Source organism: Notolepis coatsorum, assembly GCF_963971535.1.
Source record: "Notolepis coatsorum genome assembly, chromosome: 9".
NCBI classification, from domain to species: Eukaryota; Metazoa; Chordata; class Actinopteri; order Aulopiformes; family Paralepididae; genus Notolepis; species Notolepis coatsorum.
The window spans coordinates 42,335,079-42,358,870 of record NC_140173.1 but is presented as its reverse complement, the minus strand read 5'-3'; the positions used below and the strand labels follow the sequence as shown (position 1 = coordinate 42,358,870).

General features: G+C 42.2%; 1 long non-coding RNA gene across 1 annotated transcript; it reads left to right on the top strand.

Moving 5' to 3' along the window:
* Nucleotides 1-21,100, top strand: LOC311234840. Its single transcript, XR_014620110.1, has 3 exons — nucleotides 1-223; nucleotides 2,961-3,270; nucleotides 21,029-21,100. It is a non-coding gene; the product is annotated as an uncharacterized lncRNA (long non-coding RNA).
* The last annotated feature ends 2,692 nt before the right edge of the window (nucleotides 21,101-23,792 follow it).

Sequence of the window (23,792 nt, the reverse complement as noted above, 5' to 3'; positions counted from 1 at the left end):
TGCAAACATGACTGACTTTTAACCCGATTGTGAAGCAGATCAAGTGTGTTGTTGTCTTTGTTGTGAGTCGGAGCAGAGACATCATCCATGTTGGAGACAATGAAACACTGAGTCTCTTGCTAACGTCTCTGTGGAGAACAGAACTGTACTGGAGAAAGACTTCACATCTGATCCAAACCTTCTTCTTGTGGAAACAGATCACACTGTGGTCACCACAACATCTGTAAGTACATTATGTTCACATTGTTCTCCTCTTTTTGCTGAATGAATGAATGAAAACTTTATTTAACAGATTGCAGAATGGGTACAATACAGTACGGCTCAATACATACAATTGTTAAGGGGATGCAGACCTGAGAAAGACGTTTGTCTTGTTTCCATCAGGGTCCCCCATTTTCAATTCAGAACAGAACTGGGCGACATTAGCCCCTTTCGTGACTTTCGGTTTGCAAGCCTGTGGCTTTTGTGACCGGAGTCACTTGCCCACCCGCCCCGATCACCCAGTAGCGAAACGACCAAGCGTCGTCAAGGGGCTCGCGGTGTGTCAAGAATACATCAGATCTGAATTTCAAAGATACCCAGCGTACAATATGGGTCTAACACCGCTTCACGATGGGGTCTGGAAGCTCGGCGTTGCTAATAAACAGTTTAAAACATTGTTACTCGACGAGTGGTATTTACAGACCGAACGTCCATCTCCGCCGTTGGTGTCACAGCGCATGCGCACCATGCCGCGTTCACGTTACTGGGAAGAAGCGGAAGAACCAGTTTCCGACTGGGAAAAAACCATTCACGTCAGCCTCCTAGTGGTAATTCCTACTAGGACATATGGGATTCTTTTATAGACCCCATATCTCCCACTTCGCGTCACGAATTGCGGAAGTATGGATGTGGGCGTTTCATCCATAGATATATATAGAGTCAAAGCGTGAAGGCTTCCTAGTTGTAGCAACGAGATGTCCTCTGGTTCTTCCGCTTCTTCCCAGTAACGTGAACGCGGCATGGTGCGCATGCGCTGTGACACCAACGGCGGAGATGGACGTTCGGTCTGTAAATACCACTCGTCGAGTAACAATGTTTTAAACTGTTTATTAGCAACTCCGAGCTTCCAAACCCCATCGTGAAGCTGTGTTAGACCCATATTGTACGCTGGGTATCTTTGAAATTCAGATCTGATGTATTCTTGACACACCGCGAGCCCCTTGACGACGCTTGGTCGTTTCGCTACTGGGTGATCGGGGCGGGTGGGCAAGTGACTCCGGTCACAAAAGCCACAGGCTTGCAAACCGAAAGTCACGAAAGGGGCTAGGGCGACATGGAGGCTGTCAATAAAAAGATGAGGAGGAAACACTGTGACGCACATCGTATCATAATTCAGTTCCACGTCCACAATATGATGCTTTTAAACCATTTATTCTTTCACTTAATGAAACACACGTACATACATAAACTAATTCAGATTCAGATTACTTTATTCACCATATTGCAGTACAAATGGAACGTGATTTGACGTTTACAGTGCATGCGTTTCACAATTTAGAACAATACAACAGTAAATAAATAATTATAAGTAAAGTGCAAGACAGGACAGAACAGTGAGACAACAATAAGACTGTAAAAAAGTGCAGGGACATGGAAACAGTGCACATAGTTCAAGTCCAGAGGTCCAGCCCTAGCAGCTCGCCATAGAGGGGGGGGGGGGGAGCAGGGGGACACCTGACTCAGGCGAGCTGCTGAGGGGAAGAAGCCTCCTAATGTGTTCCCTCCCCTCGTTCGTATGTATATATTTACTGTTAGGATCTGTTTAACACTGTATATTTGCATATCTTGTATGTCACAAATGTAACAGTACTGTATATCTGTATGTCATAAATGTCATGATTACATTATTATATCTGTATGTTGTGTATCATGTCATATATGTTATGATGAATTGAAAATGGGGGACCCTGATGTAAAGACGAAAGTCTTTCTCTGGTCTGCAATCCCTTAACAATTGTGTGTATTGACTATTGAGCTGTACTGTATTGTACCTATTCTGCAATCTGTTAATGAATGTAATCAATCAATTGCGCTCTTGCAATACTTGCAGCAGTGTTTCCCACAGGATTTTCAGAGACTATGGGAGTGAACCTCCGACCCTCTTGCAATACTTGCGGTCAATAGAAAATAATACGCTCCCTGAGCTCACCCCCTCTCTCCTGATCTCACCCCTCTCTCCTGAACTCACCCCCTCTCTCCTGAGCTCACCCCCTCTCTCCTGAACTCACCCCTCTCTCCTGAGCTCACCCCCCTCTCTCCTGAACTCACCCCCTCTCTGCTGAACTCACCCCCTCTCTCCTGAACTCACCCTCTCTCTCCTGATCTCACCCCTCTCTCCTGAGCTCACCCCCTCTCTCCTGAACTTACCCCTCTCTCTCTTGAACTCACCCCCTCTCTCCTGAACTCACCCCTCTCTCCTGGACTCACCCGCTCTCTCCTGAACTCACCCGCTCTCTCCTGAACTCACCCCTCTCTCCTGATCTCACCCCCTCTCTCCTGAACTCACTCCCTCTCTCCTGAACTCACCCCCTCTCTCCTGAACTCACCTCCTCTCTCCTGAACTCACCCCCTCTCTCCTGAACTCACCCCTCTCTCCTGAACTCACCCCCTCTCTCCTGAACTCACCCCTCTCTCCTGATCTCACCCCCTCTCTCCTGAACTCACCCCTCTCTCCTGATCTCACCCCCTCTCTCCTGAGCTCACCCCCTCTCTCCTGATCTCACCCTCTCTCTGAATGAAATCCCATATGAATACTACTATTGCCGCCTAACTCCAGTGAACACGCCCACCACCTAAAGTAATTATAATAATAATTTATAATTTAGGACCTGCTCCGAGGTCATCAATTGGCACACATGCGATGCATGCATGCAATTCGTATCTGCGATTAACCCATCCCGTCGTCCTTCCCCCCCAAGGGCAGCCGGGAGCAGACAGGCGTCAACGTGAGCCGCGCCAGGGGACCAATCCAAGTGCTCCTGTCCGTCTTCGTCAAGGACGCCACAGCGTTAGCGATCTTGTTGTTGTGCATGTTTTTCCATTGGGTTTATCTTATCGGGGGGGAAACCCTTGCGAGCACGGGGAGAACATGCAAACTCCACACAGAAAGGCCTGGGAGATACCCCACCTGGGTAACTGGCATTATGGAAACCTGGTCCCCAAGCGGGAATCGAACCCTGGACCTTCTTGCTGTGAGGCGACAGTGTTAACCACTACACCACCGTGACGGTATGACTAACAATACAACACCATAAAGTTCAACGTCCATTATCAACTCATTCTTAGTTAATAAATAACAAAATGGACATTATGCAACAGCGTATTTATTCAAACATTTCAAATGAATTCTTTCACAATAATAATAATAAATGTATTTTATACAGCGCCTTACATTAGGCATCTCAAAGCGCTATATAGCTGGCAATATAGCTGTTATGCTTGTCATTGACCTTCTTTAAGCTCGCTGTCGAGTCAATGCAACACAACAAGGAGACGGCAGTCAAAGTAGGTTTATAAGAAATATTTAATAAAATAATTACCATGGATGAAGAAATGAGGAAAACTAAAGTAACGACAAACAAGGACAAACTACACAGACCGGATCAGCACCAGACACAGGGGAAGACGGAACACTTATACATGAGGGAATGACGAGACGAGACACACCTGGGTTGATTACAAATGGATACTACACCTGGAAGGGGAAACACTAAGGACCACAACCAGGACAGGGAACTACAACTAGACATAACGCATCACACTGGGAACGCCTGATCAAGGCACACACAGACCCCACACATAACAATAGCATACGGACAAACACAGTACATGGACAAACACAGTACATGGACTTTCACAATGACGACATGGTGGGGATAATACAGAGAGAGGGAGACAGCTTACAGACAAGACAGAGAGAACATTTTTAAATAAATAATAATACTAAAATATAGGTGTGTACAGATGTGAAAATGTAAGTGATGCAGGGGTTGGGGGGTCAGGAGTGAGGGTATGCACGATTGAACAGGTGGGTTTTGAGATGGGACTTAAATGTTTCTACAGATGGGCTTCTTTGATGTGTGATGGGAGTTTGATTTGTTTTGATTTGTATTTGTCTCGAACATAGAAACATAAAACAAGTTTAAGAAACAAAAAGGTAAATAGTCAAAGACTATTTCCATACAATAAGTGTTCGAGAAGGAACAGGGGGAAGTAAAACAACTTATCAAGCCCTACCCCTTCCTTACAATGTTTGACATTATAATTTAATAAAAATAAAAATAATATAACAAATAATAAGAAATAAAATAAAAGTACAGTTTTTTTTTATATATCCAAATGAGAAATAATAATAGGCAGTCACATTACTGCTCAAGCTCCTCTCTCTTATGTGTCCATAAGTGCTTGTTTATAGCTACCTTTAAATGTATTGATATGTTTGCTTAATTTTATACTCGCATCCAGACCATTCCAGAGTGATACCCTACAAACTGCAATGCACATACTTTTAAGAGTTGTACGTACCGTAGGTTGCTTTAAAGCTAATGTCCCTCTAAAATTATAAACACTCTCTCTAGCCATGAAAATGTTTTGAACGTTGCTTGGTAATTTGTTTTTTATTGCCAGAAACATAATTTGTAATGTGCAGATTTGAATTTGATTAAGTCCATGAATTCTAATGTTTGACTCCTTACAAACAGACTATTTGTGTGATCTAAATATCTACCACGATGTACTATCCGTATGGCTCTTTTTTGCAGTGTGCATATCTTTTGTAAGTTGCTTTTATAAGTATTTCCCCAGGTTTCAACACAATATGATAGATATGGTACAATGTATATAGAGTTTTCTGATTCAGGATATATCTAGTCTTGCCCAGTATACCAATACTTCTCGCTAACTTTGAACACAAATATTTTATATGGGGTTTCCAGCAGAGTTTGTGGTCTATTAAGACCCCTAGAAACTTGTTTGTATATACTCTCTCAATTTTTACATTATCAATTTTCAGTTGAGGATCAGTGTTTATTTTACAATTTCCAAATATCATGAAGTTGATTCCAGAGTCGGGGAGCAGCGGAGGAGAATGATTTGTTTTCTGTGGATTTAAGGCAGTAGTGTGGTGTGCTCAGAAGGGCTAAGTTGGATGAGCGGAGTGAGCGGGAGGGAGTGTAGTGTCGAATAATAACTAGGGGTGTAACGATTCAACCTCACAACGATTCATTTCAATTACGATTATTCAGGCAACGATTCGATGCATCATGAAATCTCTTCATTTGACCTCGATTCGATAAATGTTCTCAGTTAATTCCCCAAATGTGGCTGGGGGAACTGATTGACACACAAAAAAAAAACATTTAACATTTTTCAATTTTTTAAAAATGTATTTAGATTAATTTCGATTATAATCTATTCTAACATATTCAAATCGATGCATCGTTCCACCCCTAATAATAACAGTATTTCTCTCTCTCTGTCTACACTAGGGATGGGACTTTCTAGCAAAAGTGCTATTCGAAAATTCGTGTTTCATAATATCGAATATTCGCCCCCCCCCCCCCCCCAAACAAAAAATGTATATAAAAAAATAAAGTGTATATACAATTTTTATTATTATAATTTTTTATCACCTGACCGACAATAAATCAAAATGACACCATTCACCATCGTAGCCTATAATAACAGCATTGCTTTGACCTATTAACACTTTGAGAGCCACTCACGGCTAAACTCGTGTTTACGATAGTTACGTTGGAAGCCACTCACGAGATTTCTCTGAATTATTATTATATATTTTTTTTAGCGATCTGAAATCATATTGCATCACGCAAGCCTACCCTAGCCTACCCAATGGCCGCCGGCGATCAGATGTGAAAAAAGCGCCCCCTATCGTCTCCCAGATGGTAAATCACCCTTTTGGAATGGACTCAATGAAAATGGATGGGGGAAAAAAATATTCCAGTCCACATTTTCCAGTCCACTGATGCAGCCGGAGTTACCAGAGTTCATTCTGGATCCTCTGAGCCCTGCGGATCATGAGTTCTACTGTATACACGTTAGATCTATACACTTATCGATTTTTTTCGAATGGTGATCAGGAATTGGAATATACCATTTGGATACCATCTGATGTCAGGTAAGGAATCTATGTTATCAGTGTTAGGATAATAAGACTCGTTTTCGAGGAGATATACGCTTTTGTGTGATATGTGCTCTATCTGTTTCACTGTAAAATCCATGAGGAAATGAAATCAGCTATTATCAGCGCGCGGCTCGAACGTGCGTGCATGCACGTATACTATTGATCATTGATTGATTGATTGAAAACTTTATTAACAGATTGCAGAATGGGTACAATACAGTACAGCTCAATACACACAATTGTTAAGGGGATGCAGACCAGAGAAAGACTTTCGTCTTGTTTACATCAGGGTCCCCCATTTTCAATTCATCAGGACATATATGACATACATGACATACAGATAGTCAGTACTGCTACATCTATACATTTATGACATACCAGATTTGCAAATACAGTACTGTTTGTGATACAGAAGGAGTCAGGAAAAGGGAGTATATACATTTGACGTAGAAACTGTACATTGGAGGAGGTTGGGTTGGGGGGGTTGGGTACACTGGGATATTGACAACCATACTGGGTAATCTACATTGGGGGGGGGGGGGGGGGGGGGGGGCACACTGTATAAGCAAGCAAAACTGTACATTGAGGGGGGGGGGGGGGGGAGACACTGTACAAACAAACAAAATTGTACATTGGACTATTGACAACCATACTAGGTAAATGACTGTACATTGGAGGGGGTTGGGTTAGGATATTTACAGGGGCCAGTGTTGAATTGCAGTCTCCCGTAGGTGTCCCTTGAGAGAGGTTTTGAAAGTGGGTAGTGATTAGGCCTGCCGCGATAAGCAATAAATCGATTAATTGCTGCGATAATTAAAATGAATGCAATGATTTTGACGGGCGCGATTAATTGCTATTTGCGCGTTTGTTTTAATGAGGCGGAACCAGTGCCGCTTGTCAGTCACTGTCCGTGTTGGGAGGCGGGCCGCTGACGTTACTAGAGTACAGCACGGGAGCTCCGTGGGGCAACGCCACAGCTTAACTACATTTCTCAATAGTGTTGCTCCTTTTAACCAAGTAGCATTATTTGTAGTGTAACGTTAGCTATTTTTAGACCCAAGTAGTTACTCGCTACTGCCCGGAGAAACTGGACTGCTAAATAAAGATGAAAGATAGAGCGTTGATTCTCATTCCATGCTAACAACATTAGCTAAATAACTAACAAACGAAATACAACGTATAGCATAGCTACAAGTACAACACAGAATAACGTTAATACAATTACATGCACCATTGTTTACAATGAACGGGTGGGGCTAGTCAAAGGACTGGACACGGGGACAAGTTAAACATGAATTAATTTATTATAACACTCCGGTAGTTTCGAGTCGTGCTGCAGTGCTTACGCACCACAGCTATTCTATTATATACTGCTTTGACGCTTCCTCCTCATCGTTGATTGCCTGTAGTAGCTGCATCTAACGTTAGTAGCTAACGTTAAAACTAACCTAAAGTTAGTTGTTCACCAACAATCTCAACATTTGTTATTAGCTCAAAAACAACCGGACGAGACAAGTTGTCGGCTCATATGTTCTGCTTAGGATAATCACAACAATACTTCCGGTCCGGTCGGTGGGCTTCAAAATAAAAGTCTAAAACCGGAAAAGACGGAGCGGTGGGCTTCAAAATAAAAGTTTTGGGAAATAAATTTCTCAAAAAAAATTCTCTAACCGGTCGCAATAATATCGCTTATCGCGATATTTTCGGGGGCAATTAATCGCCCAGCAAAATGTGTGGCAGGCCTAGTAGTGATCCACATTCCTTTACAGCTTTGGGTAGGGCGTTCCACATTGATGTGGCATAATTGCGAAACGTGTTTAGTCCCTTATTTGAGCCGAATCTGGGTTTAACATGATTTGTGGAGCTCCCTCTGGTGTTGTGATCGTGGTATTCACTGACCTTTGGGAAGTATTTTGACATGTACATGGGTACCTTGGTCGTGTAGTGTATCTTGTAGACCAGGCCCATTGCAAGTTGCTGTACTCTGTCGTCTACTCTAAGCCATCCTAGGTTGTCAAAGTGGGCAGGGGTGAGGTGGGTTCTAGGAGTAAGGTCAAGCAGTAGTCTGACCAGTTTGTTTTGAGATGTTTGTAATTTTGTTTTTAGCGCCTTTGAGGTGCTTTGGTACCATGAGGTGCAAGCATAGTCGTAGTACCCCTGAATGAGTGCTCCTGCCAGAGTCTTCAGTGTATTCTTGTTTACCAGAGAGGAGATCCGGTACAAGAATCGAGTTCGTTGGTTGACTTTTTTTATTACATTGGATGCCATTTTGCCTCTAGGATGGAACCCAGGTAGGTAATTTCATCTTTCCTTGTGACAATATTGTCACCCACTGTAACTGAGAAGCCGTCGGTCTTGCTGAGTTTGTTATTTGAACCGAAGAGAATGGACTCTGTTTTGCCCATGTGTAATGATAGTTTGTTATCAGCGAGCCATATGCAGATTCTGCCTAGTTCCGAGCTGAGGGTTTTTTCAACCTGTAACTTGTTCTTGTCAGAGACCAGCAGGGCTGAGTCGTCCGCAAACAGGAACAAGTTGCAGTCACAAGCTGATGACATGTCATTTGCATAAATTAGGAACAGTAGCGGTCCTAGTATGCTTCCTTGTGGAACACCACAGCTCACTGTGAGGGGGGGGGATAGGGTACCGTTTACCTCCACCATCTGTTCCCTCCCCTCAAGGTAGGATTGCATCTAGCTCACTGATAGACTATCAAAACCAATTGCTTTTAGCTTGTCAATCAGAATGGTGTGATTGACAGTGTCGAATGCCTTTTGTAGGTCCAGCATGACCATGCCGCAGTATTTGCCCGCGTCCACCTCTTGTTTGATGTGGTCATTCAAATAGAGAAGGCATGTGTCAGTGGAGTGGGATGTTCTGAAGCCAGATTGGAATTCGTAGATTAGATTTTTTTCCGCTAGGTACTTTTCGACTTGTTCGTAGACTATTTTTTCCATGACTTTCGAGATGGAGGTGAGAATAGAAACAGGGCGGTAGTTGCCTGGGTCTAATTTGCTGCCCTTTTTGTGCAGAGGGGTCACCCTCGCAATTTTGAAGTCCTTGGGGACGTGTCCCTGTTTTATGGAGAGGTTTATTATGTGTGTGATGATTGGGGTGATGGCGGCTGCTGAGTCTCTGAGGAATTTGGAGGGGATGTTGTCATGGCCAGTGGCCTTGCAGGCCTGTACGCTGCGATGATATGATCGCGAATTGCCCCTTTAATTGGCCGTTGCGATTGGTAAATATTATCTGGGGGCGGGCTTGCGAGTAGTGCTTTCAAGCCTTGCATTCGCATTTCACTCCTAAATTATCCAATGCGTGTGATGACGCCACTCACGCGAGCTGTCAGTGCGACACAAGAATCTGTCGGCAATGAATGAACTTACTGCGATCACCGATAGCCTGAGTGAAAAAAAAGATTTGCGCGGAGTGAATCTGGGTCACGCTATATACTTGGAACTTGTAGTCTATCGTGCGATTAAAGACCATGTCCCTATCTGCGTAGTCTATACATCCAACACCAAATCCCATAATTCCTAGCGAAACGAAACTGAATATGGCCGCTAACTTTAAATAATAATATGGCTCTTGCTCCGCAAGAACAACGGAGTGGATAATGGATATCAGTCAATTTTATGACAACCACGTCCGATGTGGAGAGATGATAAGATGATGATGATTGACGTGATGATGTGATGATTGATTGACGGGGACACGGAAACGTCTAACGTTCAGGATCAGCCATGCATTACGTGAGTACCCCACTATTAGGACGTGAAATACTGTCTACTTAAATTGACACCGCGGATCAATAAAGTATCAACCTATCTATCTAATAATGAGACGATATGCAAATAATATAATACTAATAATTGTCGGTTCCCCGTATATGAAATGAAATGACTGCTGGTAAAATCACTGTTTATTTCTCGTTTTGCATAGTATTACATTCCACTTCTATAAACAATCAAAGTCCTACCGTAAGAGCCTCATACGGGTCAATTAAACCTTTTTTATTAGTCTTTCCTTCAAGCTAAGTTGGACTGAACATTTCACTGTCAAAAGCGCAAATGTAAATAAGGTTGCGTTGCAACAGTTTTCAAAATAAAGGTCATATATACAAATACCTCTCAATTCTATAAAAAAAAAAAGTCCCGGATATACATAAACATTAATTGGCATAGATCTCTATAAACGGCCCAACACATTGATCACTTTAGGCACACACTGAAACCAGTAACATCACAAATATGAAGCAGGTAATTACCCATACAAATAATAAACCTTTCATGAGGTTATTTACAATAATAATAATTCATTTGATTTCTAAAGCACTTTTCATTGTGAAACAAATGTATGCAGAGTTTCTTCTCCTCCTGATTAATGGTGTGTGTGTGTTGTGATGATCTCATTCAAGGAGCACTACACAAGCGCGCGCACACACACACACAGTTTGTTGTTTTTGTTCTATTAGTGATTTACACACACTCAGTTGGTTCATTATAAAAGATACAAACCTGAAAACAAACGCACTTAAATGTTAAATAAAAGGACCACAGTAATGAGGCAGGAGGAACATATTTTTTTTAATAATGGTAAAATTGTTATTAAAAAATTTGCCCCTAAAAAATATTTTTTGCCCCTAAATTTCTCATTTAGGGGCAAGTGTGCCCCTAGTGAAAAAGCTTAGCGTACAGCCCTGCCTTGTTAGGTTGGAGGGCGCTCAGTTTATTGAGTACCTCATCTGTTGTTACCATTTCCAGCTTGAAGTCGTCCTTGCGGACCCCTAGGTTTTTGTAGTAAGCTACTATGTGTTCTACCCCATAAAGCCCTGAGTGGGAGGGTAGTTTGTTTACCAGTGTTGTGGCTATGTTTGTGAAGAAAATGTTTAAGTAATTGGCTACATCCAGCTTGTCTGTGATGAGCGTGTTGTCCGTTTTTATGTTTATGTTTGAGAATCTGGTTTTAAGTTTTTTACTGCATCCTAGTTGATTATTGAGTAATTTCCAAAGTTCACGTGGTTTGTTTTTGTTTTCCTCAGTTTTGTCATTGATGAAATTCTTTTTTGCAGTTTTGATCATGGAGTTTACGTCGTTTCTTAGTCTGTTTCTTTCTAGTTTGAGTTCAGTCACGTGGGCTTGGAGTTCACTGCTCGTGCTTTTAGTAAGCTTTGACTGACTTTTACGAAACTCAGAGCATTTTTTGTCTCTGGTTTTCATAGCGGCCAGTATTTCGGAGTGCATCCACGGCTCAGCGCGATTTTTTACCCTGGTGGTTCTTAGGGGGGCCATGTCGTTTAGTATTGTTGAGAATTTGGTTTTGAAACCAAGCCATGTTTCTTCAACCAGTGTACCATTGAGTTCATCTGACCAGTCCAGACTCCAGTTCAAGGTTGAAGGCCTCGCTAGAGTAGGTTTTGAGGTCTCTAGATGTGACTGTTTTGTGGCAGCCAGCCTTTTGTTTGTTTTTTGCGGGTACAGAATATCATATAATGATATAATGATCATCTAGCGTTTATTTGAAAACGATTCATAAATAGGCAGACAAATATCAACGTTCTGGAATATTCCAGTAAAAGGCAATTATCACAGAATGGGCTGTTTTTCACCTGAAAACGGGTGCTTTTCAAAATGCTCTCAAACGGAAATGAAGCGATAAAAAACCAATCTGCCTTGACAACACTGACTGGAAAATGATTCTTTGATAAGCGACGGGCAGATTAGACACATAGCCATAATTTAAAACATAGATTAGGCGATATTAACGTTAACATTGGGAGTGGACCGTGGCATTCAAGGGGGTAAAAAGGAAAACACAGCGTGGCGCTCAAAGTGTTAACCGGCTTTAATAAACAAACAGCAATAGTAGCATGTGCATCTTTTTGATCAATTAGGTGGTGCCTAACCAGTCGACCTCGATCGACCGGTAGATCGTGCGCTGGTTTCAAGTAGACCGTGAGATTATTTAGGTAGGTGACAGCGCATTGGCAAAAAAAAAAAAAAAAATATCAAGCGAAAATCCACCAGCCCAACTCAGATCGAGTTTTCCACCTGGCCGCTGTGTGTATTTGCCATGTCTCGCCCCTGCATCAACGGAGGCACAGTATTCCAATACACATCTCATACATCAGCGCAGGCCACGTCTGGTCTTTTGTGAGTCAGAGGAGCGCAAAGTGCCGCGACGTGCATGCACAAGCATGCGTGACAGCCCTGCGCAGGTATATCGACCGTCTGGTCTTTTGTGAGTCAATGTGTACTCAGATATTTGTGATCGACACTGTCTCGTAACTAAAGCACTTCCAGGGGGGGGGGACTTTCCAGGCCAAGCATATAAAGCTGATTTGATTAATTTAACCTGGACACTCGCAACTACGGTTTTAGAGCAGAGAAAACTGTGCTGAAAACGGCAACACTGTCAACGAAAAAGGATTGATTGATTGATTGAAAAGTTTATTAACAGATTGCAGAATGGGTAAAGTACAGTACAGCTCAATACATACAATTGTTAAGGGGATGCAGACCAGAGAAAGATTTTCGTCTTGTTTACACCAGGGTCCCCCATTTTCAATTCATCATAACATATAATTTTATGACACACACGACATACAGATAGACAGTACTGCTACATCTAGGCCTGCCACGATAACACATTTTGCTGGGCGATTAATTGCCCCCGAAAATATCGCGATAAGCGATATTATTGCGACCGGTTAGAGAATTTTTTTTTGAGAAATTTATTTCCCAAAACTTTTATTTTGAAGGCCACCGCTCCGTCTTTTCCGGTGTTTTAGACTTTTATTTTGAAGCCCACCGACCGGACCGGAAGTATTGTTGTTATTATCCTAGCGGCACCTATGAGCGGCCAACTTGTCTCGTCCGGTTCTGTGTTTTTGAGCTAATGATAAAACAAATATTGAGATTGTTGGTGAACAACTAACTTTAGGTTAGTTTTAACGTTAGCTACTAACGCTAGATGCAGCTACTACAGGCAATCAACGATGAGGAGGAAGCGTCAAAGCAGTATATAATAGAATAGCTGTGGTGCGTAGGCACTGCAGCACGACTCGAAACTACCTACTACGTTATAATAAATGAATTCATGTTTAACTTGTCCCCGTGTCCAGTCCTTTGACTAGCCCCACCCGTTAATTGTAAACAATGATGCATGTAATTGTATTAACGTTATTCTGTGTTGTAGCTATGCTATACGTTGTATTTCGTTTGTTAGCTATTTAGCTAATGTTGTTAGCATTGAATGAGAATCAACACTCGATCTTTCATCTTTATTTAGCAGTCCAGTTTCTCCGGGCAGTAGCGAGTAACTACTTGGGTCTAAAAATAGCTAACGTTACACTATAAATAACGCTACTTGGTTAAAAGGAGCAACACCATTGAGAAATGTAGTTAAGCTATATGTGGCGTTGCTACTGCCCCACGGAGCTCCCGTGCTGTGCTCTGTAGTAAGGCCAGCGGCCCCCCACACGGACAGTGACTGACAAGGGGCACTGGTTCCGCCTCATTAAAACAAACGCGCAAATAGCAATTAATCGCGCCCGTCAAAATCATTGCATTAATTTTAATTATCGCGGCAATTAATCGATTTATTGCTTATCGCGGCAGGCCTAGCTACATCTATACATTTATGACATACCAGATTTGCAAATACAGTACTGTTTGTGATAAAAAAAAATTCCAGAAGGGGAGCTCCCGTAGCTCACCGCATATCTCGGCGCTATTTCTGCGTCGGGGAAAACCGTGCTCGTCACGGATCTGGGGTACACGAGTTCGATTCCCGGACCCGCCGTATTTTCTCACGAGTGTCTTCCTCTGCTCTACATCCCATTTCAACCTGTTTCTGTCGGTCATGCTTGACCAGAAAAGCGATAAACGCTAAAAATAAAGTTTAAAAAAATAAAATAAAAAATCCAGAAAAAGAGTGTATATACATTTGACGTAGAAACTGTACATAGGAGGGGGTTGGGTAGGTGGGGTGGGGTGCTGTACATTGGAGGTGGGGGGGGGGGGGGGGGGGGGGTTGGGTAGGGGGGGTGGGGGACACTGTACACTGTACATTGGAATACTGACAAAGCCATACTTGGTCATTTACTGTACAACTGGGTTAGGACATTTGTAGGGGCCAGTTTCGAATTGCAGTCTCCCGTAGATGTTCTTTGAGTGTTTTTGAAAGTGGGTAGTGATTCACATTCCTTTACAGCTTTAGGTAGGGCGTTCCACATTGATGTGGCATAATTGCGAAACGTGTTTAGTCCCTTGTTTGAGCCGAATCTGGGTTTAACATGATTTGTGGAGCTCCCTCTGGTGTTGTGATCGTGGTATCCACTGACCTTTGGGAAGTATTTTGACATGTACATGGGTACCTTGGTCGTGTAGTGTATCTTGTAGACCAGGCCCATTGCAAGTTGCTGTACTCTGTCGTCTACTCTAAGCAGGGACCGAAACTAAAGCCCGCCGCCCGCCAGGGGCGGTCAGTTTTTACCGTTGGCGCTTGACACTTAGAGGGCTGCCCGCCGTGTGACGTGTAATCAATCAAGTTCATAACGATACTCTTATTTTGAAAATCTGTGCGGGTCTCATTTCCGCCCCAAGCGCATCTCGTCATAATATCGATGGCTCTGGCAGTTAGCAACAATTAGGTTCGTATGATACTCTTATTTTGAAAAAAAACGTGGCAACGAGTCATATCCGCCCAGCCCTGCAGCGGGATACTATTGGCTAAGGGCTTCTGCTCGCAGTGCTCATGTCAACACAGGCAGTCTGCTCTAGAAGAGCGGACCTCCATTACTGTTTAAACAATGACCCAGTCAACTATTCACTTTTAGTTTAATACATGACGAGGCATTGTCTAACGGTATCTAGCTGGCTAGCTACTGATAGCTGCTGATATCAACAAATGCTCCAGCAATAGTCGACTCGAGTGCATAATACCTCCGTTCCCTCGTTAGCTCGCGTTAGCTAGCTCACGTTAGTCGATCTGTCCCAGTAAACTAAATTGTCTTAACGTTATCTACCGGGCTAGCAGTAGCTACAGATAGCTCCTGATATCAATGTCTTATAACATTGATTGAATGCGTATTCTAGCTGAGGGCATGTTGAATGTGATTTGACACAAGAACAGTAACGTTATAAATGGGTCCAGCTGCATCGCCGGAGAATCCTTGCATGCTGAATGTAGGGTCTAGCTGAATATAGGGTCTAGCTGCAGGGCCGGAGAATCCTTGCTGGAGCTGGAGGCTACTCAAGTATACACACACAGACAGTGGAGCTGTTTGCAGATAGCAAGCATTTTGACTTATTGCGTGGTGGCGATGTCTCGCAGATAATACAACTACAAGTATGATTATATAATATATATTTTATTTAAAAAAAAATTTTATATAAAATATATATATATTTTTTTAATCAAAAAAATGTTGGCAGGTAAGAAATATGCTTGGCGGGTAGACTTCCCATCTACCCGCCACTGGCCGGTGAGTCAAAAAGTTAATTTCGCTCCCTGACTCTAAGCCATCCTAGGTTGTCAAAGTGGGCAGGGGTGAGGTGGGTTCTAGGAGTAAGGTCAAGCAGTAGTCTGACTAGTTTGTTTTGAGATGTTTGTAATTCGTTTTTTAGTGCCTTTGAGGTGCTTTGGTACCATGAGGTGCAAGCATAGTTGTAGTACCCTTGAATGAGTGCTCCTGCCAGAGTCTTCAGGGTATTCTTGTTTACCAGAGAGGAGATCCGGTACAAGAATCGAGTTCGTTGGTTGACTTTTTTTTATTACATTGGATAGGGCTGGGCGATATAACAATAACGATAAATATCGTGATATATTTTAATAATCGATATCGAATTTCGAAATAATTTTTTATTTTTATTTTTTTTACCTGCAACAGGGCAGTTTTAAAACCAGAGACAGTGGACAGACTTGTCTTTCTTGCCTGCAACTTAAAGTAATGGCTTTGCTTGTCCAAATGACAATACTGACCAAATTGAGATTTATTTTTCTCTTGTCCATTTATTTTGTTTGCTTTCTAATTTAAAATACAGTTTGAAACCGTCTGTACACAGTAGGCTATGTGTGCTAGCAGAGCTAGACTCCAGTCATGGTGCACATGTGCAGTGGTTTGTCTACCAAAAAAGTGCCAAAAGATCGAAAATAAACTAGCAGAGCCAGAACTGTTCAACTCCCCTGGAGCCACAGCCAGCAGAGAAGCCGGTTTACTTTAGCTTTTAAACCAGCTGCAGCCTGAGAACTGGAGTGTGAGGGGATGTAACACTAAAGATGGCGGCAACGACAAAGAATTGCTGCAAAATAAACATACATCTGTTTGTTACAATTTTTTTTAAATACTTATAACAATTTCGATAATTATCGATATCGAGAAATATGATAACATTATCATATCGTTATCGCGATATGATTTTTTGCCATATCGCCCAGCCCTAACATTGGATGCCATTTTGTCACAGGAAAGATTAGCCTCTAGGATGGAACCCAGGTAGGTAATTTCATCTTTCCTTGTGACAATATTGTCACCCACTGTAACTGAGAATCCGTCGGTCTTGCTGAGTTTGTTATTTGAACCGAAGAGAATGGACTCTGTTTTGCCCATGTGTAATGATAGTTTGTTATCAGCGAGCCATATGCAGATTTTGCCTAGTTCCGTGCTGAGGGTTTTTTCAACCTGCAGTTTGTTCTTGTCAGAGACCAGCAGGGCTGAGTCGTCCGCAAACAGGAACAAGTTGCAGTCACAGGCTGACGACATGTCATTTGCATAAATTAGGAAGAGTAGCGGTCCTAGTATGCTTCCTTGTGGAACACCACAGCTCACTGTGAGGGGGGGGGGATAGAGTACCGTTTACCTCTACCATCTGTTCTCTCCCCTCCAGGTAGGATTGCATCCAGCTCACTGATAGGCTATCAAAACCAATTGCTTTTAGCTTGTCCATTAGAATGGAGTGATTGACAGTGTCGAAGGCCTTTTGTAGGTCCAGCATGACCATGCCGCAGTATTTGCCCGCGTCCACCTCTTGTTTGATGTGGTCGTTCAAATAGAGGAGGCATGTGTCAGTGGAGTGGGACGTTCTGAAGCCAGATTGGAATTCGTAGATTAGGTTTTTTTCCGCCAGGTACTTTTCGACCTGTTCGTAGACTATTTTCTCCATGACTTTCGAGATGGAGGTAAGAATAGAAACAGGGCGGTAGTTGCCTGGGTCTAATTTGCTGCCCTTTTTGTGTAGAGGGGTCACTCTCGCAATTTTGAAGTCCTTGGGGACGTGCCCCTGTCTTATAGAGAGGTTTATTATGTGTGTGATGACTGGGGTGATGGCGGCTGCTGCGTCTCTGAGGAATTTGGAGGGGATGTTGTCATGGCCAGTGGCCTTGTTAGGTTGGAGGGCGCTCAATTTTTTTAGTACCTCATCGGTTGTTACCATTTCAAGTTTGAAGTCGTCTTTGTGGACCCCTAGGTTTTTGTAGTATGCTACTATGTGTTCTACCCCATAATGCCCTGAGTGGGAGGGTAGTTTGTTTACCAGTGTTGTGGCTATGTTTGTGAAGAAGATGTTTAAGTAATTGGCTACATCCAGCTTGTCTGTGATGAGCGTGTTGTCCGTCTTTATGTTTATGTTTGAGAATCTGGTTTTAAGTTTTTTACTGCATACTTGTTTCTGTCATTACGGACAATAGAATAGTTCTCCAACTCAATTTCAGGGTCTGTTACAGATGAGTCTAGTTTAGTTTCAGTAAAGCATAGTATGTCTACCTACATGCTTTGTTTATTGTTGCCAATTGGATCGCAAAGACTGGGAAACCCCACACACTTGCAGAGAGCTTTTGGTTGCCCTGTACCAAATATGTGGTTTCTGTCCTTTGTGGACAAAGTGTTGCAGAGCAGCTCCATACAATACCGCTGTCAGCTGACACTATTTCAAGAAGAATTGACTGCATGTCAGACGATGTTAAGAGCCAAGTTGTGGAAAAACGTAAGCAGAGCCCGTATTTAATGATTTGAAGCCCATCATCTGTAGCCACATAGAAGGGCTCATTGATACATTTCGGAATTATTTCCCCAAAAGAAAGAGCACGGACAATTTGAACAACTGGAGCCTCTTTCTCAGCACAACACAGCCACGTATCATGGAACTATGTTCAAATGTATAAGCACACCCTTCCCATTAAGTCTCATTTTTGTTTATTCTTGAAAAGCGCATGTGAACGCATAAAAAATGGCTAAATATGACTTGATCGTCTTATAAATGTGTATACAGAAACAATTCCGTTTGATAATATTCATTCATTCATTAATAACATTCTTGTCATTCTTGTAATTCCTACACTACACCGTTACAATGATATATAAAATATCATATTATATTATATACCCATTCAATATGCACATGACAGAAAATATTATATGCCATATAATATATTTTCTGTCATGTACATATTGAATGGGTATTATTAATCTACTATTACTACTAATACTAGCCGAGAGTAGGTCAAATTTGGGCTGGTAGCTCTCGGCTAGGTGGCAAATTAAAAAGTAGATCTTGGTTCAAAAAAGGTTGGGCACCCCTGAATTAGGCTATGACAATTAGGCTGCCTCTAAATATAAAAAGGAATTAAATAAGAATGTTTGCTTCAATAAAAGAAAAGCATTTTATAAAAAAAAATATATATATATTCGATTGTAAAAAAAAATGAAATCGATCTTAATAACAGAATGACTATTCGAATTTTCGAATATTCGGTCCATCCCTAGTCTACACAGACATCGGTTATGAAGTGAAGCAAAGTACACTTAGATTACTACAAAGTGTCCAGAGAGATAGAAAGAGATGAAGAGGAGGAGGAGGTAACAGGAGCACAACCTTCACCTACAGACCAGGCTCACAAGACTCCAGCTAGCAGCAGCTACTGGGTTAAAACAGTTAGTTACAGACGGAGGCCCCTCCAGCACCAGTCTCTCAGTTAGTTACAGACGGAGGCCCCTCCAGCACCAGTCTCTCAGTTAGTTACAGACTGAGGCCCCTCCAGCACCAGTCTCTCAGTTAGTTACAGACTGAGGCCCCTCCAGCACCAGTCTCTCAGTTAGTTACAGACTGAGGCCCCTCCAGCACCAGTCTCTCAGTTAGTTACAGACTGAGGCCCCTCCAGCACCAGTCTCTCAGTTAGTTACTGAGGCCCCTCCAGCACCAGTCTCTCAGTTAGTTACAGACTGAGGCCCCTCCAGCACCAGTCTCTCAGTTAGTTACAGACTGAGGCCCCTCCAGCACCAGTCTCTGTTAGTTACAGACTGAGGCCCTTCCAGCACCAGTCTCTCAGTTAGTTACAGACTGAGGCCCCTCCAGCACCAGTCTCTCAGTTAGTTGCTGTGCCTCAAGCGACAAGACACCACTACCAAGCCAGCAACCATCAGAATCAGAAAGGTCTTTATTGTCAAGTAGTTTTCACATACAAGGAATTTGCTTTGGTCGTTTTCGGTGCGGACAGACAATAACAGACGGATAATAAAATAAAAAGGTGTAGTAAAATAAAATGAATTATGAACTAAGTTAAGATAGAAGCACAATATAATATAATTCTGAAATAAAAAATGTAAACTCACGGGGGGAGTAGAAGGGTTTACAATTCATGAAAAAAGTTTCCAGGGCAGGAGAACAGTGTTGTAGGATCACTGTCACATCGTTACACCAGCCACGGTTAAAACAGGACCCCGGCCTGATTCAGACTATATCCTGCACCTACACTCCTTTACCATCACTTATTTCTTTATGAAACTGGATAGTTCCTGGTAGGCTATGTTTTAAAATATCTTACACCTTTTACAAGCGATGGTATAAAAAGCTGAAAAGATGCATAATGTTGCAGCTTTTATTTTGAAAGATTCTGATAGAAAGTCATATTGTTGTCGCTAGCTTGACACAGGTCTTTGTTACGAAGCTTGCATTACAATCTCTTGGAAGATTCAAGCACTTTGACAAAAATAAGTTTGGCAGATGTAGGCTATTGTCGGTACATTATGAACTATGACATGAAGCAGGGCTTGACATTAACTTTTTGACCCACTTGTCCTTCGCACAAGTGGCTCAGATATTTTACTTGTCCGAAAGTTAAACTTACTTGTCCGAAATGTACTTGTGAAAATAAAGGCCTATTAAAAAGTAAATAAAACCGACAAGAGATTTGGACAATTATTAGGATTTAATAACTTGCATTTGTGTGTGTGGGGTATGATCAGTCCTCCAGCTCATCTTCACTCCCCATCAGCACCAGCTCATCTCCCCTCTTTGACGACCAGGGGTTAAACCCTGGTCTACGCCTATAGTTGTATAGTTGTTATTACGGTATAGTTGTTATTGCCATAAATTCAAATAAATAATTTTATTTTTATTTGAAATAATTTATTTTAACAATAGGCACATTAGATCAACAGGTAACAACAAAACAATAAGAATATTGTAACACCTTTCTTATATTATTGTATAATACTGTGTGTGTGCGTGTGCGTGCGTGCGTGCGTGCGTGCGTGTAATGAGAGAGAGAGAGAGCGGGCATCAAATCTCAGTCAGTTGCCTCAGTCTTTGTTTCTGTATTAGTTTGGGGAATATATATATATATATTTTTTTACTTGTCCGGTCGGACAAGTTCAATTGTATTATGCTTGTCCAACCATTTTTTTTTTACTTGTCCCGGACAATAGGACAAGCCTTAATCTCAAGCCCTGCATGAAGGTATCTTTTTCTCTTAACCTGCTGTAATTTAGCCTTTCGTTTTTTGGCGAATAATCCAGTCCGTCCACCATGATGAATTTGTTTTGTGCATCTTTGTGTCAACGTCTAGAGAAAACCCTAATGGATTGTCCAGACGTCCACACGCTTCCCATCACCCGTGGCAACAAGGATGGTCTGCTGGACATAGACAAGCTTACCAGAGGTGATCATTTTACCACTTCATTTACATTCTTTAAAGTAATTTTGTTCTTAATTTCTATCATTCCTAAACACCTCATGGATGTCAATCAATCTACATTTGATTACAGACTCAGGGTCCATATAAAAGACAATACATAGAATAAATTACACATAAAAACATAGTTTAAAAGATAAGAAAATAAAATACTGATTAATGTCTTACATAAAGACAACTGTCTCAGTGTTTCCACTGCTGGGATTTAAGGACAAAACCAAGATGATCTCATTTACAGAGTAATTTACCCGGCAAATACATTCTACATAAGATTTCTTAAGACAGCTTGGGATGGAAGTCCTGCAGCCACAAACATCTTACTTGCACTACACCATCTAGCCCTCTTAAGTAATATGATCATGACATCATTATAAGCTACTTGTTTCTGTAAGCTTGCTTTTTTGTAGTTTGAGTGCAGTATAGAGTGGTGTACAATATTCTCTGAACAAATACATCTTCACTACATCTGTACACAATACACATAGTAAACTAACTGAGAGAACAGAGACATCTTCACTACATCTGTACACATAGTAAACTAACTGAGAGAACAGAGACATCTTCATTACATCTGTACACATAGGGCTAGATCCACAAAGAATGGATTGCACGGTGCTAGTTGCACCCTTACTTACAATTCATTATGAATTGAAAATGGGGGACCCTGATGTAAACAAGACGAAAGGTCGTTCGTTGGGTTGGTCAGTCATTAACACATTCCCTGCCACGCAATTTGAGCATCTTATACCATTCTCTGCCAGCACTGTAAGCCTATGGAGATGTTCACCTTCTTTGCAGGGCTATAACTTTTTAAATTGTATTGCTAAATTGACATTACTATGGCCCATTCAACATCGATTATCTATCGTTCAGGATGTAGGAACGTTTTACTTTTTCATTCATACATTCATACAAAAATACTGTCTAGAATATAAATATGTTTTTATAGTTTTCTGCAGTAATTACTAGAACGTGAGATATAGGCATAAACGCATATATAGATTATCAAATGCCGTTTGTTGCTGATCCACGCTATATTAAAAATTTCAACTGTACATGATCCTAAACGTTATGACTGATCATGCGCGGATGAACGGGGGGGGGGGGGCGATCATTTATAATTCTGTGATCGTCGTTAAATGCTTTATGTAGTATGGGTGATATATTGATCAGAGCAGTTTGCATGGATAATAATAAACAAACAGGCTGAAAGTAACGTCAGCGTCCTCTTACCGTTTGACGATGAGACTGGAGGAAAAAGATCCCACTTATTTGACGGCGATCTCCTAAATCCATTTCCGGTTTGTATAATCATAATACACGGCCAAATCGTATCGATTATTGCGTTATGGCAGCGATCGCTACACACGGACGTGTGTATACAGTCCCACAACAATATGCAAGTGCCGGACGCATTTCGGAGATGCACCAAGATCGACTCGTCCATTTCCGGTTTGGCAACTCGCCGATCATCCAAGTGGGTGGCAGTATTGAAGCGTTGCAGAGTTGTGCCGGCTCACACTGCATCAGACCAGGCTCCGTGAGGGAATTATGAATAACATGGCGAAAAAATGAAATATGATCTCAATGACGTCGTACGCCGTGGATTGGCAGAATTCGCATGAACTTGAAACACGTCGTAAGCCGTTTCCGGCGTGGGATGTGTTAACTATGGCTTCAGTGGATAACCCCAACCACCCGCATTCAAGCGATATTTTAATTACAGATACCCCAGTAATAACATTACAATTTAATTCAATACAATGCGTGCCTTCCTCCCGGTCACCAGCAACGACATGTATCAGCCAAATGCACATCGCAACATTGACTGAGTGGAATCCCTTTCTATTCACATAATTTGTGATGGAGCTTTGACAGCTACATGGGTGGTACAGTAACAGTCTATTTGTAACTGAGGGGTACAATTCCCTGACTGTATTGAGAGTATGGTATATTAAACCACTACTTATTTATGTACTTTAATTACTGGCCATACAGTACATGAATATATATGGTGAACACCCACACAAGAACACGGCATTGACACATAAAGTTCTATTTGGAGGGTATTTATTATTATCAAGCAAGCAACGTTAGGTTACAGATTGAGAATTATACTCGCGCTTGTAAGGCGAAGAACACACGTAAAGTAGGTCAAGAGCGTAAGTCAATGAGAATAGTAAGATGGGTCTAAACTGACGCCACCTGTGGCATAGCAATTACATAAGGCACACTAGTACCAGCTGGAGACACTGGGGGGTTCCCTCCGGGTGTAAGGCCGGCAGGGTAGAGGAATGTTCGGGTGCAAAGTCTGGGTCAACGCGGAATAACGAGGCTCCAGATACAGGAGCCAGTGCAGTACTCCCTTGATCCGTAGACAAAGCAACAGCTATAATCCAGTATGCTCGACAGCATGGATGAAAGCTAGCCAGCCTCTTCCTAGAGGCGGGCTCGAGTGATGCTCCTCACGGGGGGTAGATCCCACACGATAGTGGGGTAGACGGTTCTCTGCTCCAGCAGTCACGGTACCAAAGCAATATAATCTAACCAGAAAAGGTTCTGCAGTCGCCGGTGTAGGTTCTCCGGTGTACATATCCAACGGTTCTCGTCTAGGACTCCTCGGGTGGGGGCACGAGTT